General features: G+C 42.5%; 1 protein-coding gene and 1 pseudogene across 1 annotated transcript in view; one reads left to right on the plus strand and one right to left on the minus strand.

Annotated features, from left to right (window-relative positions):
- Positions 1-16562, minus strand: part of LOC126295177 (voltage-gated potassium channel subunit beta-2-like) — a 1066574-nt gene that overhangs the window by 213567 nt on the left and 836445 nt on the right. The gene's annotated exons all lie outside the window — the stretch shown is intronic.
- Positions 524-641, plus strand: LOC126295535 (5S ribosomal RNA; annotated as a pseudogene).

Genomic DNA, 16562 nt, shown 5'->3' on the forward strand with positions numbered 1-16562 from the left:
TTTGTGTGGCTGTAGTGTCCGAAGTTGCTTTATAATACGTAAGGGTATTTTTGATCAGTCTTTGCAACTACAAAAATGCGTGATTTTTTTCACCAGACGCATTTCGCTTTATTGAGGTAAAGCATCATCAGTGGTCTTTAATTAAGTTTATTTACATTTTGATTTGCTTTTTGGATCGAAAAAAGTTCGTTAAGAATAGGTTGGTTTGTACTTACAGTGATTTTTCGATCTAAAAGGCAAATCAAAATGTAAACAAACTTAATTACAGACCACATTATGCTTTACCTCAATAAAGCGAAACGCGAAAAAAAATCACGTATTTTTGCAGATGCCACGACGGTTCAAAAATAGGTCCGTGAATGTCGTTTAGACTCAACAGCCAATAAATGAAACTGCAGTGACTGTTTACTTAAGACCCCTTAAATGTGGGTGTAGGTTTCGATAGTAACGAAAATGCGTTACACCTGAATACCAAAAGGAGAACACAAGAGCAATAATAAATCTCTGGTCTTAGTGTGGTATAGGCAACGGCCTTGCCGCAGTGGATACACCGGTTCCCGTGAGATCACCGAAGTTAAGCGCTGTCGGGCATGGTCGGCACTTGGATGGGTGACCATCCAGGCCACCATGCGCTGTTGCCATTTTTCGGGGTGCACTCAGCCTCGTGTTGTCAATTGAGGAGTTACTCGACCGAATGGTAGCGGCTTCGGTCAAGAATACCATCATAACGACTAGGAGAGCGGTGTGCTGACCCCATGCCCCTCCAATCTTCATCCTCCACTGAGGATGACACGGCGGTCGGATGGTCCCGGTAGGCCACTTGTGGTCTGAAGACGGAGTGCTTAGTGTGGTGTCGTGAGTATTAAAATAAGAATTTATGAGTGGTTTGGAGGACTTAACGTGAACTAAGGCAGAAGAAATAGATAACATTCCATCGGAATTTCTAAAATCATCGACGGAAGTGAGAAGAAAAAGAGTATTCACGTTGCTGCGCAGAATGTGTGAGACCGGCAATAAACCGTCAGACTTTCGAAATACTGTACGAGCCGACTAGTGTGAGAAATATCGCACAATCAGCTTAACAACTCATGCAACTAAGTCGCTGACATTAATAATATATAGAAGCACGGAAAATAAAATTACTAATCAGTTAGGTGATGAGCAGTTTGGCTTTAGGAACGGTAAAGGCACCAGGGAGGCAATTCTGACGTTGTGGTTGATAATGGAAGCAAGACTGAAGAAAAGACAAAACACCACATTCTTAGGACTGGTAGACCTGGAAAAAGTTCCCGACATTGTAAAATGGTGTAAGATGTTTGAAATCCTGAGACAAATTGTGTCAAACTCTAGTCAAAGAACGGTAATACACCGGGTGATCAAAAAGTCAGTATAAATTTGAAAACTTAATAAACCACGGAATAATGTAGATAGAGAGGTAAAAATTGACACAAATTCTTGAAATGACATGGGATTTTATTAGAACAAAAAAAAAAAGTATTGCTAGACGCGTGAGAGATCTCTTTCGCGCGTTGTTTGGTGATGATCGTGTGCTCAGCCGCCACTTTCGTCACGCTTGGCCTCCCAGGTCCCCAGACCTCAGTCCGTGCGATTATTGGCTTTGGGGTTACCTGAAGTCGCAAGTGTATCGTGATCGACTGACATCTCTAGGGATGCTGAAAGACAACATCCGACGCCAATGCCACACCGTAACTCCGGATTCACAACATTATTCCTTGACTACGGCTATTGTCGAGGAATGATGGTGGACATATTGAGCATTTCCTGTAAACAGCATCATCTTTGCTTTGTCTTACTTTGTTATGCTAATTATTGCTATTCTGATCAGATGAAGCGCCATATGTCGGACATTTTTGAACTTTTGTATTTTTTTGGTTCTAAGAAAACCCCATGTCATTCCAAGCCTGTGTGTCAATTTGTACCTCTATATCTATATTATTCCGTGATTTATTCAGTTTTCAAATTTATACTGACTTTTTGATCACCCGGTACAATATGTACAAGAGCAAAGACGGAATAATAAGAGTGGACGACCAATAACGGATTCAAAAGGGTTCCGTCTATACTCTTAAGAAGGCATGATGGAAATGAAAGACAGGTTCAAGAGTAGAATTAAAAGTCAAGGTGACAGGACATCAGCGATAAGATTCGCTAATGACATTGCTGTCCTCAGTAAAGGCGAAGAAGAATTACAGGATCTGCTGAATGGCATGAACAATCTAATCAGTACAGAATGTGGACCGAGAGTAAATCGAAGCAAGAGGTAGGTAATGAGAAATAGCAGAAATAAGTTACCGATGAGCTTAACGTCAGAATTAGTGATAAGTAGAGGAAGTTAGGGAATTCTACTTCCTAGGCAGCAAAACAACCTAATGATTTGCATGTAGTGAGTGAAAATATGCGGTGTGTTTCGTAATAAATAGCCAAAATACACGTGAACGTACGCTATAATAGAAGCATTAGAGTTACAGGAATCGCCAGGTAAACGTCACGGATTTTTTTTAAACAATCGGGCTACCACATATAAAACAGCTTTGAACATCAGGTTACTTTAGAAACGAGTTAATGTATTAAATATTTAACGTTAGGCGTGTGAAACCTTTATGATTGAAGACGCAAAACCCTAATTATGTTAGTTTTATTACAAGCTGCGACATCGTCGCGAAAAAACAGTGACCCATATATGTAATAAGTTTCCTTTAATTTACGTCTATAGTCACAAACTTTTTGTTAACAGATTACCAGTTTCGGTCTTTAATGACCATCATCAGATCTGTTTCATAAAAAAATTCACTTAAGTCCTAATGTACTGCAGCCATAGTGTCATCGTAATGATGATGTCACTATGGCTGCAGTACATTAGGACTTTGTTTTTATGAAACAGATCTGATGATAGTCATTAAAGACCGAAACCGGTAATTCGTTAACTCTTTGAGGGGCAGGTAAACACCACTAAAATTTACCCTAGTGGGGCAATAAAAATTATTTGCAAATTTCAAATTTCTTTTACTTGTAACACATTTGTTTTATTGTCTTGACTTTTTTTATACATTCAGTTTGTAAAAACTCACTTAAACGACAACAAAATATTAACATTAAATGTGGTCGCTACAGGTAACCAGCACCCCATTACATTATACAAATTCGATATTTGGTGGTTGAACTTTGAAATAAGCAGTTTTTAATTTTTTTGGTATCTCTTGAAACATTTCTTGCCTATTCTCGGACACAAAGGTACTTTGCACACTGAACACATCCACACTTTTCGCACTGGATTTTTCTTTGAACTGCAAACTGCGGATCTTCTAGATGATGAGTGAATTGGTTGTTGTTTACTGCTTTCGTAGAGAATACTTTCGTCTACGTATGGTTTGTGTGATTTGATCTGGGTTGCTATAATACTTTGGGATACAGAAGCAAAATTAGCTGCCAACAAGATTTTGTTTACCTCTCTACGGAACTCTTTATTGGAGAACTGCTCATTTCGACTTCTTTGTGCATAATGGACGCATTTATCACACTGCATTCCAAATTGAAAAACAATCTCATCCACCATTTCAAAAAATAGCTCTGAGCACTATGGGACTCCTGTGGTCATCAGTCCCCTAGAACTTAGAACTACTTAAACCTAACGACATCACACACATCCATGCCCGCGGCAGGATTCGAACCTGCGACCGCAGCAGTCGCGAGGTTCCGGACTGAGCGCCTAGAACCGCGAGACCACCGCGGCCGGCCATTCACCATTTCTTGCTTTTTCTGTCAATAGCATAGTCTGACTTTAGTCGATCAAAATTATCCACATAGTTCATACTGGAATTGTAGTCTTTCAATACAACTCGACAAGTGATATTGGTTATTGTTCCATATTTCATTTTTCGAGTTACTGTGGACACAGCTGATGGTGAATGACATGTTGAAATCAAGTTGACTGCCCTGTTATCTTTCCATTTATAGATTACTATGCCATCATTGCTTATTTTGTAATCGAATTCCCCGCTTTCCAGTTCCTTTTCCTCCTCGAGTTTTGATATGTTTTTTCCTTCTGGGACTTATTGTTCCACAAGCGTACACACCATTGGCTTTTAGGTCCTTGAACAGATCATACGACGTAAAATAATTGTCCATGAAAATAATATGATTCTTTCCATGAAGACAACTGGTTAAATTTAGAACCACATGATTGCACAGAAGACAAGAAATTGCACAGCTTGTCGTCATTGAGCCGGCCGCGGTGGCCGTGCGGTTCTAGGCGCTTCAGTCCGGAACCGCGCAACTGCTACGGTCTCAGGTTCGAATCCTGACTCGGGCATGGATGTGTGTGATGTCCTTAGGTTAGTTAGGTTTAAGTAGTTCTAAGTTCTAGGGGACTGATGACCTCAGATGTTAAGTCGCATAGTGCTCAGAGCCATTTGAACCATTTCTTTGTCGTCATTGAGGGGTCATTTCCATCACTGCTGTCACTAGAAGATATTTCTTCAAATAAAATTCGGTAACCTTCGTCCTCAGTTATTCCTTTTTGGCTAGAGCAGAAGGGTGGTGGTTAGCAGCACTAACCACACAGAAACTTGTCTGTAAAACATGGAAAATTCTAGAATGAGATTTTCACTCTGCAGCGGAGTGTGCACTGATATGAAACTTCCTGGCAGATTAAAACTGAAGTTTGTAAGGTAGGAGACGAGGTACTGGCAGAAATAAAGCTGTGAGTACCGTGCGTGAGTCGTGCTTGGGTAGCTCAGATGGTAGAGCACTTGCCCGCGAAAGGCAAAGGTCCCGAGTTCGAGTCTCGGTCGGGCATACAGTTTTAATCTGCCAGGAAGTTTTATGGAAAATTCTATTTCAATTTAAAGGTACCTTACACGTAGACTTCTATGTGTTCAACACATAAATATAAGCAATCAGTTACCAAAAATAGTCGTATAAAGAAGAGCTACAGAGACTACTGCACGCCGCCTCCAAGAACAGTGCTAACAATGAAGAAGTCTCAACTATTGTTCTGAATACGCGGCCAAAATTCTCGAAGAAGACCTGCGCTGACATCTAGCGACATTTTAGGCAACAATTAGGTGGTTGGCAGAGAGACTACTGGCCCCTGACCGGCAAAGGGAGAAAATATTGTGTGGTTAGCCACAGTGACCACAAACCGTCTACGTATGTTGTTAGTTACACTTTTGCCTGCCCTTCAAAGAGTTAACAAAAAGTTTGTGACCATTGACGTAAATTAAAGGAAACTTATTACTTTTATTAGTTTCGGATTATTCACCTGCAGAGTACTGAAAACGTTTGTATTGCGCTTAACGTTAGCTGGAAGTCACTAAAAGCTCTCACAAGGGAACCTCCCCATCGCACCCCCCTCAGATTTAGTTGGTACAGTGGATAGGCCTTGAAAAACTGAACACAGATCAGTCGAGAAAACAGGAAGAAGTTGTGTGGAACTGTGAAAAAAATAAGCAAAATATACAAAATGAGTAGTCCATAGGTAAGATAGGCAACATCAAGGAGAGTGCGAGCTCAGGAGCGCCGTGGTCCCGTGGTTAGCGTGAGCAGCTGCGGAACGAGAGGTCCTTGGTTCAAATATTCCCTCGAGTGAAAAGTTTACTTTCTTTATTTTCGCAAAGTTATGATCTGTCCGTTTGTTCATTGACGTCTCTGTTCACTGTAATAAGTTTGGCGTCTGTGTTTCGCGACCGCACCGCAAAACCGTGCGATTAGTAGACGAAAGGACGTGCCTCTCCAATGGGAACCGAAAACATTTGATCGCAAGGTCATAGGTCAACCGATTCCTCCACAGGAAAACACGTCTGATATATTCTATACGACACTGGTGACGGCATGTGCGACACATGACAGGAATATGTTGTCGACCCGCCTAACTTGTGCACTTGGTGAATGGGTAAAAAGATTCTTCTACCTTGCCCGATTTAGATTTTGTTGTGGGTGTGATAATCACTCCCAAGAAAGTGATGAAAACATAAGAGTTTGTCCCATAAACTGCAACAAATGAATGCAACAGCTTCACAGTCGCACAGTTTTCCCTGTGCTCTATCAAAGCATGTGTTTTTAACGTTTTCAAAGTTTTCCGTGTGTAGACCGTCAAATCCTGCATATGTCCAAGCAAATCTGAACATGTCATGGAATTTTGGAGAGCGAAGTTGATTATGTGTGAGTGCTTGAACTTTGATAATTGTCTGAAAATAAAAAATTAAACTTTTCACTCCAGAGAAGACTTGAACCAAGGCCCTTCCGTTCCGCAGCTGCTCACGCTCACCACGGGACCACGGCGCTCCTGAGCTTACAGTATCCTTGATGTTCCATATCTTGCGCATGGACTACTCAGTTTGTATATTTTGCTTATTTTTTTTCATAGTTCCACACAACTTCTCCCTGTTTTCTCAATTGATCTGTGTTCAGTTTTTCAAGGCCTATCCAATGTGCCAACTTATAACTAAATCTGAGGGCGCTGCGATGGGGAGGTTCCCTTGTCAGTCTCAAGTACTCGATGACATAGCGTGGGCAGTTTGCACTCAGTCTTAAGCCGTCGACACTGGCACAGATTCACCTCCGGCGGGAGTTTGAAACAGGACGTCAAAAATTGATTTTAAAATCTATTTTTCGAAAATACCATCATTTTGTAGCGCGTGTCTTTCTGAAGACTTTGTCACATAAAACATACGCGTTCGAGGAAATGTTAGACATGTTATTTGGTCCTAAGTGTCCTAGAGTGGAATGCAACGCCCCCTCCACAAAGCATTCTTCTATGGTACGTCACTGCGTTTCGCTCTGTGGAATTCAAGCGTGTATACTTTGTAATGGAAGCCATCGAAACTGTATTTAGGACAGCGGAAATTAAAATGTCGTCCTCAGGTGCTTCTCCTGCTCCCAGACGGCCGCTTTGACATCCTGCAACTCCTTAAAAAAAAAAAGACTCGCAATTAATACTGGGTGGGATTATTTGTGACCGGGAGAATAAGAACTCCTCAGAAAATTTGCACTCTTTATTGCCTGTTAGCTAATAACTTTGTCTTTGATACGACATAAAATTAAATGTAGGTAACATAAAAACAGTAAAGAAAAGAGACAAGAAAGACAGTACACATTTCTTCAGTCCTTATGTCTCAGCTTTTCTCTCTCTCTCTCTCTCTCTCTCTCTCTCTCTCTCTCTCTCTCTCTCTCTAACCTTGCTACGCCTTTACACGGCGTGCTGTCCTTTCTGCGAAAGAATCTATTACGTCACCGAAGTTCGTCGAACGTATTGCTAGATGAAAAATTAAAATGTCGTTATCTAATATTTTAAAAGCTGTTAAAAGAGCTGGTCTGATTTCTCGATTTGGTTGCGTCTGTTTTCTTACTGTCTGCCAGATAAATAGTACAACAGTTTTTCATTGTCAGGTCCGCCAGTTATGCAAAATACCGTTCTTTCTCAGTACGCAAACATGTTTCGGCACCACTGCGCCGTCATCAGTGGGTTTTCGTTTTTTATTTATTTTCACTGTGTTCTGGTGTAGTGAAAAAGTACTTTACTTCGTTATTTGTGGAAAATACTCTCTATAGTTTCTTATGCATCACAACATCTCAGCATGATGTGGAGAATGGAAGCGCTTGCTACACGAAAACACGACAAGCTACCTGTAGTAATTAACACAAAAGTGGTCCAGAAAGTTCATGCACAGCAAATGTAAAAAAATAAATAGAAAAACGAAAACCCACTGATGATGGCACAGTGGTGACGAAACATGTTTGGGTACTGAGAAAAACGGTGTTTTGCATAACTGGCGGACCTCACATCCAACACGGCCAATGCAAGCAGCTGCATATCAAAAGATGGATAGTACTGCAGTTGTAGCACGCCCAAAAAAGTGAGACTGTTTCGGCGCAAATGGTGATTTTTACCTACCTTTATTCCACAAATACAACAGAATTTGATTCACAAAGTACCAATATCAAGTGACTATTAGGCCCACTACAAGTAAAACGTTTTGTCAGAAAGTATTTTCACATTTCATTCATATTCTCCAGTTTTTCAAGCATGATATCGAAAAGTAATAGTACTAATATTTATATAAAATTGGAATCATTATATTCTTCCATACAATTTGTGTGATGTCCCTGTTTCTTCTCCTTCCTTTTTCTAACCATATTGTCGTCACTGATTCTGTAACTCTTCCTGCCATCGTAAAAACTCATGCTCTGCTTAACTTTGCACCAACAGTGCCACAATCACCAGTTCAGTTTATCCGCCGTTTATTCTCGCGGTTAGGCGTTATTACGTGTTCGTACAATGCGTTTTCCGCGCTGTTCCCAGAATAGAACTTAACGGCCTGCTAACCAGGGGCTGCACAACTAGCCCTTAGTAGTTTAGCGATCTGGCAAAATTTTCTGTCAAAATTTCATTTACTCGGATATTTCGAGGAGATAATACACTACTGGCCATTAAAATTGTTACACCAAGAAGAAATGCAGATGATAAACGGGTATTCATTGGACAAATATATTATACTAGAACTGACATGTGATTACATTTTCACGCAATTTGGGTACATAGGTCCTGAGCAATCAGTACCCAGAACAACCACCTCTGGCCGTAATAACGGCCTCGATACGCCTGGGCATTGAGTCAAACAGAGCTCGGATGGCGTGTACAGGTACAGCTGCCCGTGCAGCTTCAACACGAAACCACAGTTCATCAATAGTAGTGACTGGCGTATTGTGACGAGCCAGTTGCTCGGCCACCATTGACCAGACGTTTTAAATTGGTAATGGATCTGGAGAATGTGCTGGCCAGGGCAGCAGTCGAACATTTTGTGTATCCAGAAAGGCCCGTACAGGACCTGCAACATGCGGTCGTGCGTTATCCTGTTAAAAAGTAGGGTTTCGCAGGGATCGAATGAAGGGTAGGGCACGGGTCGTAACACGTCTGAAATGTAACGTCCAGTGTTCAAAGTGCCGTCAATGCGAACAAGAGGTGAGCGAGACGTGTAACCAATGGCACCCAATACAATCACGCCGGGTGATACGCCAGTATGGCGATGACGAATACACGCTTCCAATGAGCGTTCACCGCGATGTCGCCAAACACGGATGCGACCATCGTGATGCTGTAAACAGAACCTGGATTCATCCGAGAAATTGACGTTTTGCCATTCGTGCACCCAGGTTCGTCGTCGAGTACACCATCGCAGGCGCTCCTGTTTGTGATGCAGCGTCAAGGGTAACCGCTGCCACGGTCTCCGAGCTGATAGTCTGTGCTGCTGCAAACGTCGTCGAACTGTTCGTGCATATGGTTGTTGTCTTGCAAACGTCTCCATCTGTTGACGCAGGGATCGAAATGTGGCTGCACGATCCGTTACAGCCGTGCGGATAAGATGCCTGTCATCTCGACTGCTAGTGATAAGAGGCCGTTGTGATCCAGCACGGCGTTCCGTATTACCCTCCTGAACCCACCGATTCCATTGGATCTCGACCAACGCGAGCAGCAGTGTCGCGATACGAAAAACAGCAATCGCGATAGGCTACAATCCGACATTTATCAAAGTCGGAAACGTGATGGTACGCATTTCTCCTCCTTACACGAGGCACAACAACGTTTCACCAGACAACGCCGGTCAACTGCTGTTTGTGTGTGAGAAATCGGTTGGAAACTTTCCTCTTGTCAGCATGTTGTAGGTGTCGCCACCGGCGCCAACCTTGTGTGAATGCTTTGGTGGTGTAGCAATTTTAATGGCCAGTAGTGTATGTAATCTTTCTCACCTGTTATCCCTGTTAGTGGTTTATTTCCACTCTGGTAGTGTGAATCGATGGATTTCGCTAATAATTATGACACTGATGGTTCGCACACGCAGTCAACTACATAAATAAAAAGCGATTGGCAATCACCCGTTCGGGTTTATTCGGCTCAGTTCGTATATTTCAGTCCCCTTTAGTCTGCGGGAAAGCTTTTTTATTTCTAGATGCGACGGGGATTCCCTTGGTAGAGGTGTACACTACGCACGCATTCAAAAATCAATTTATGAGTCGTTCCGAAATCAACTTACAATGTGTTCAAAAATATTCAACAACCGGCTGGTACGCAGTCCAAAATTACGTGAATAATCGATAGGCCAACGTGCGATGGATGCTAGGCGCTTTGGTGGAACGAAGTTTTTTTTCTTCAAAAATATGAATTTTGGCAGCAGCTGGGTTGGAACGTGCATTGTGGATTACGTGTCCAAGCCGTGACTATGTCCAAGGGGACAGGTAATCCCGCCGCTGACTGTTTCTCGTATCGGAGACTGGCACTGAATGCGGCGTCATAGTAATCCACTTCGGGTGTTTATCGTGCTTCCAACGAAATGGCCTTGTGGATTGCTGCGGAACTGACATTGTCCCTGCTAGTTGTTAATTCAAGTTCGTTACAGGTGGCATTTTATTGCACTGTGTTGTTCCTCAAGCACTAAAGCAGATGTGTATGAGAGTGTTGTTATTGGCGGGAGAAGCGAGAACCGAGAGGAAGGACTGAGGTCGTGTGGAAGTATTTCACTCCGCAGCAACACGTTGATAGAAGGGAAGACACGTTGTTTTATTTCATGAAAAGTGGTATACTGTTGGTTTTTTTTGTACCCTGAGGAGCCAAAGAAACTGGTACACCTGGATATATAGAGAAGGGCATACGTGAGCACGCAGAAGTGCCGCAACACGACGTGGAATGGAATCGAGCCGGCCGCGGTGGTCTCGCGGTTCTAGGCGAGCAGTCCGGAACCGTGCGACTGCTACGGTCGCAGGTTCGAATCCTGCCTCGGGCATGGATGTGTGTGATGTCCTTAGGTTAGTTAGGTTTAAGTAGTTCTAAGTTCTAGGGGACTGATGACCTAAGATGTTAAGTCCCATAGTGCTCAGAGCCATTTGAACCATTTTTGAATGGAATCGACTAATGTCTGAAGTAGTGCTGGAGGGAACAGACACCATGAATCCTGCAGGGGTGTCCATAAATCCGTAAGAGTACGAGGGGGTGGAGGTCCCAGATATGCTCAATAATGTTCATGTCTGGCTAGTTTGGTGGCCAGCGGGATTGTTTAAACTCAGAAGAGTGTTCCTACTACCAATTCTGGACGTGTAGGGTGTCGCAGTGTCCTGTTGGAATCACCCTAGTACGTGAGAATGCACAGTGGACACGAATGGATGCAGGTGATCAGACAGGATGCTTACGTACGTGTCACCTGTCAGGGTCGTATCCAGACGTATCAGGGCTCCCATATCACTCCAACTGCACACGCTCCCACACTATTACACAGCCTCCATCAGCTTGAACAGTCCCCTGCTGAGATGCAGTGTTCATGGATTCGTGAGGTTGTTTTCATACCCGTATAGGTCCATCCTCTCGATGCAATTTGAAACGACATTCGTCCGACCAGGCAACGTGTTTCCAGTCATCAACAGTCTAATTGTCGGTGTTGACGGGTCCAGGCGAGGCGTGAAGCTTTGTGTCGTGCAGTCATCCAGGGTACACGAGTGGGCCTTCAGCTCCAAAAGCCCATGTCGGTGATGTTTCGCTGGATGATTCGCACGCTGACACTTGTTGATAGCCAAGGATTGAAATCTGCAGAAGTGTTGTAGTTCTGTCACGTTGAACGATTCTCTTCAATCGTCGTTGGTTCTGTTCTTACAGGATCTTTTCTGGCCGCAGCGATGTCGGAAATTTGATACTTTACCGGATTCCTGATATTCACGGTATACTCGTGAAATGGCCGTACGGGAAAATCTGCACTTCTTCGCTACCTCAGAGATGGTTTGTTTTAATCGCTCGTGCGTCGACTGTAACAGCACGATCAAACTGAGTTAAATTTTGATAAGCAGCCATTTTAGCAGCAGTAACCGACCTAACAACTGCGCCACACGCTTGTTGTCATACATAGGAGTTTCCGACCGCAGCGCCGTATTCTGCCTGTCTACATGTCTCTGTACTTGAATACGCATTGCTATACCAGTTTCTCTGGCGCTTCAGTGTACATGCCTGTTTGCAATATTTCTTTTGTTCAATACTAATGATACTGTTTCTCTTGAAGAACTGATATTAATGCACCATAATTAAATGCTATTCTGTCTTTCTTGTAATGCTTTTAATGGTATCATTTAACGGACAAACAGAGTGCGCGACTATAGCATAAGGTAGCTGTACCTCTGTCAAGTTTTGTACTATTATTACGTTTGAATACAGAGAAGTTGCCAAGTCATTTCAGGAAGGACGTTACTGTTACGCATCAATGGATTCGTCCCGATAACTGCTATCAGAAAATAAGTACCAAACTATAGCATGCGATTTGAAAAAGAAAGTTACCTTCATATCTGTGAGGCGACCCCACCCAACAACAAAAAACCAACGTCATATTATGGCCCCCGCTGTCCCATGCAACATTTGCCCTACAAACTTGGCAATAGTTAATGACTCACCCTATATATATATATATATATATATATAATAGAACCGATCTAGGGACTACGAGTGTATATATAAAGTTCGCAAGGAACCTTGTACGTGGCCAATTTTTCATATCCAATAGAGCTGCATTTCTCTTGTGGAATAATATCGAGTTATCTACTAAAATGTAAAAACGAAATCCTTATCTCAAATATAAAAATGAGTTACACTGTTATCACGCCATTTGATGTCAAAACAAATATAGAGTAGCAGGGAACAAACACCTGGAACACAAAAACAAAACTTAAAAAAATGTGACAAGCGTATACATATGACAAATTTACGCTGTCTGGTGCTATAAACAGGATATTTCCTGAGAGCGTGCAAAAATGTAGCAGGACATAGAGAACGCTTCACTGAACGCTCTGAGGCAGGGAACTTGGGGTCAGAGAAGATACTGAACTGAACCTGTCTACCGCTTTGTCTAGCATTACTGTTTTCCAGCTTATTTACCACTAACGTGCGTACAAGTTCTCACGTACTGTGGTGTGTATTTACATATACATTCTTTATTTCCTGCAGGGAAACAAGCAGTACGAGCCTGATTACTTGGAAGTCATGACGCAGGTTTTGTTTACATTGCTTGTCCATAAGGTGGCTCTGTTGTACCGTATCTAGGTTGTCCCATGACACAACGTGCTATGTCCGCAGCTCCGTGGTCGTGCGGTAGCGTTCTCGATTCCTGCGCCCGGGTTCCCGGGTTCGATTCCCGGCGGGGTGAGGGATTTTCTCTGCCTCGTGATGGCTGGGTGTTGTGTGATGCCCTTAGGTTAGTTGGGTTTAAGTAGTTCTAAGTTCTAGGGGACTGATGACCATGGATGTTAAGTCCCATAGTGCTCAGAGCCATTTGAACCAGAACGTGCTATGAATTAATGACAGACCGATTCGTTACTCAGTGCTATTCAGAGACACACAGTACAATAAAATGTAGCACTACAGGGACAGTATTTCCTGCGAGGACACCTGATCTGAATCGCCTCGATTACTTCCTATGGAGACGCCAGTGGATACAGAGATGTAATTAGTGCCAGAATTTAGCTGCCTCTGATATTCACGGTAAATGATAACAGCCAAACAGTTGCAGGATAAAGATTTATTGAAATCCTTGACCACGGTTTCGGTATATCTAAATATACCTTTATCAGAAGAAAAAATACATCCTTCAGTGGAGGTGCATAAAACAATCGTGTCAAAGGCGTCACAAATATGCTGTACAGATGGAGGTGATATTTTAGTTTTAACTACTGACGATGTAGAACAGAATTAATATTCAGAGTTCCCCAAGGAAGTGCTATAGACCATCTGTGGTTCCCGATCTATAGTAACGGCATAGGAGACAATCTGAGTAGCCGTCTTAGATTGTTTTCAGATGATGCTGCCATTTATCGTCTTGTAAAGTCATCAGATGATCAAAACGACTTGCAAAATGATTTAGATGAGATATTTGTATTGTCCGAAAAGTGGCGATCGAGCCTGAATAAGCAAAAGTCTCAAGTTATGTACATCAGTACTAAAAGAAAGCTAAATTTCGATTACGCGACTAGTCACACAAATCTGAAGGCTGTAAATTCAAGTAAATACTTAGCGATTACAATTACAAATAACCTAAATTGGAACGATCACATAGATAATATTCTAAGTAGAGCAAATGAAAGAAAGCGATTCATTGGCAGAACACTTAGAAGGTGCAATAGATCTACTAAGGAGACTGCTTACACCACGCTTGTCCGCCCTATTCTGGAGTACTGCTGTGCGGTGTGGGATCCGCATCAGGTGGGACTGACGGATGACATCGATAAAGTACAAAGAAGGGCAGCTCGTTTTGTATTATCGCCAAATAGGGGAGATAGTGTCACAGACATGATACGTGAATTGGAGTGGCAATCATTAAAACAAAGGCGTTTTATCGTTGCGACGGGATCTTCTCATAAAATTTCAATCACCAGTTTTCTCCTCTGATTGCGAAAACATCTGTTGGCACCCACCTACATTGGGAGAAATGATCATCACGATAAAATAAGAGAAATCAGGGCCCGTACAGAAAAAATTAAGTGCTCGTTTCTCCGGCGTGTCGTTCGAGAGTTGACAGCTTGAAGGTGGTTCATTGAACCCTCTGCCAGGCACTTTATTGTGAGTAGCAATCATGTAGATGTAGAAGTAGACCATTGTTTTATATCTCCACAGCAGGATGTGATTTCAGCGTATTTTTGCTTCTGATGAAGGTACATTTAGATGTACGGAAACCGTAGTCAACGATTTCAATAAATCTTTATCCTGCAACAATTTGGCTGTTATCATTGACCGTGAAGATTTTCAACTGTTGATGCTTCAACCATGTTTAAAATTTTGCCTATGATATGATTGGAAACATACCAGGGATATCTGTCAGAATCTTGTTCACCGACGTCATGCCTGCAGTGAGGTTGATGGCCGTCAGTTTCAGCACATTCTGCAAGACACAGTAACAATGGTACGTTCATTGTATCGATGATGGCATTTGCAGTTAACTGTAACTAAATAAGAAAGTACACAGTACTGTGATTTTATTGCTACTGTCTTCTTAAGCTGGCTTCTCTGATCCCAGGTTCCCCACGTCAAATTGTTGACTGGAGCGTCCTCTATGTCCTGCTGAATTTTTGCACGCCGTTACGGAAACACCTTGTATAAGGGACGGCAGACATCGGATGCATCCCTTATCAGTAGAGACGCCTTTTCTGTTTGACAAGTTGGTCTTAAACAAGGTCCCAAAAGTGGGGATTTATTTTTACCAGCATCAGCTCATTAAGCAGGTAGACGCCGGAGGATTTGTGAGGGCAAAATATCTTGACCTCTTCCAGAAGATCACCTCACGAAAGTGTAATCGCAGAAAGGTCGCCTCACGACTCTTCCAGCAAGACTCCATGTAATTTTATTTTACGGTACATTTTTCCGATTTTATTCACAATATCTCTTTATAACTTTTGGTACACATTGATGAAATGTGCTGCATAAAACTTCCGTATACTGATTTTAACCGATTAGACTCGTTATAAGAATGAACTGCACTGTAGTTCCTTCTCTAGAGTGTCACACAGACGACAAAATGGTAGATATCGAAATAGATGACAGACCGATAGAAAAAGAATTAAAATCGCTCAAAAGAGGAAAGGCCGCTGGTCCTGATGGGATACCAGTTCGATTTTACACAGAGTACGCGAAGGAAATTGCCCCCCTTCTTGCAGCGGTGTACCGTAGGTCTCTAGAAGAGCGTAGCGCTCCACGAGATTGGAAAAGGGCACAGGTCATCCCCGTTTAGAAGAAGGGACGTCGAACGGACGTGCAGAACTATAGACCTATATCTCTAACGTCGATCAGTTGTAGAATTTTGGAACACGTATTACGTTCGAGTATAATGACTTTTCTGGAGACTAGAAATCTACTCTGTAGGAACCAGCACGGATTTCGAAAAAGACGATTGTGAGAAACCCAGCTCGCGCTATTCGTCCACGAGACTCAGAGGGCCTTAGACACGGGTTCACAGGTAGATGCCGTGTTTCTTGACTTCCGCAAGGCGTTTGACACAGTTCCCCATAGTCGTTTAATGAACAAAGTCAGAGCATATGGACCATCAGACCAATTGTGTGATTGGATTGAAGAATTCCAATTATTCCAGAACAGAGCATGTCATTCTCAATGGAGAGAAGTCTTCCGAAGTAAGAGTGATTTCAGGTGTGCCGCAGGGGAATGTCGTAGGACCGTTGCTATTCACAATATATATAAATGACCTTGTGGGTAACATCGGAAGTTCACTGAGGCTTTTTGCGGTTGATGCTGTGGTATATCGAGAGGTTGTAACAATGGAGAATTGTACTGAAATACAGGAGGATCTGCAGAGAATTGACGCATAGAGCAGGGAATGGCAATTGAATCTCAATGTAGACAAGTGTAATGTGCTGCGAATACATAGGAAGAAATATCCACTATGAGTTAGCTGCAATATAGCAGGTCAGCAACTGGAAGCAGTTAATTCCATAAATTATCTGGGAATACGCATTAGGAGTGAATTAAAATGGAATGACCATATAAAACCAATCGTTGGTAAAGCAGACGCCAC

The sequence above is a fragment of the Schistocerca gregaria genome, chromosome 11 (genome assembly GCF_023897955.1).
Source record: "Schistocerca gregaria isolate iqSchGreg1 chromosome 11, iqSchGreg1.2, whole genome shotgun sequence".
NCBI classification, from domain to species: domain Eukaryota; kingdom Metazoa; phylum Arthropoda; class Insecta; order Orthoptera; family Acrididae; genus Schistocerca; species Schistocerca gregaria.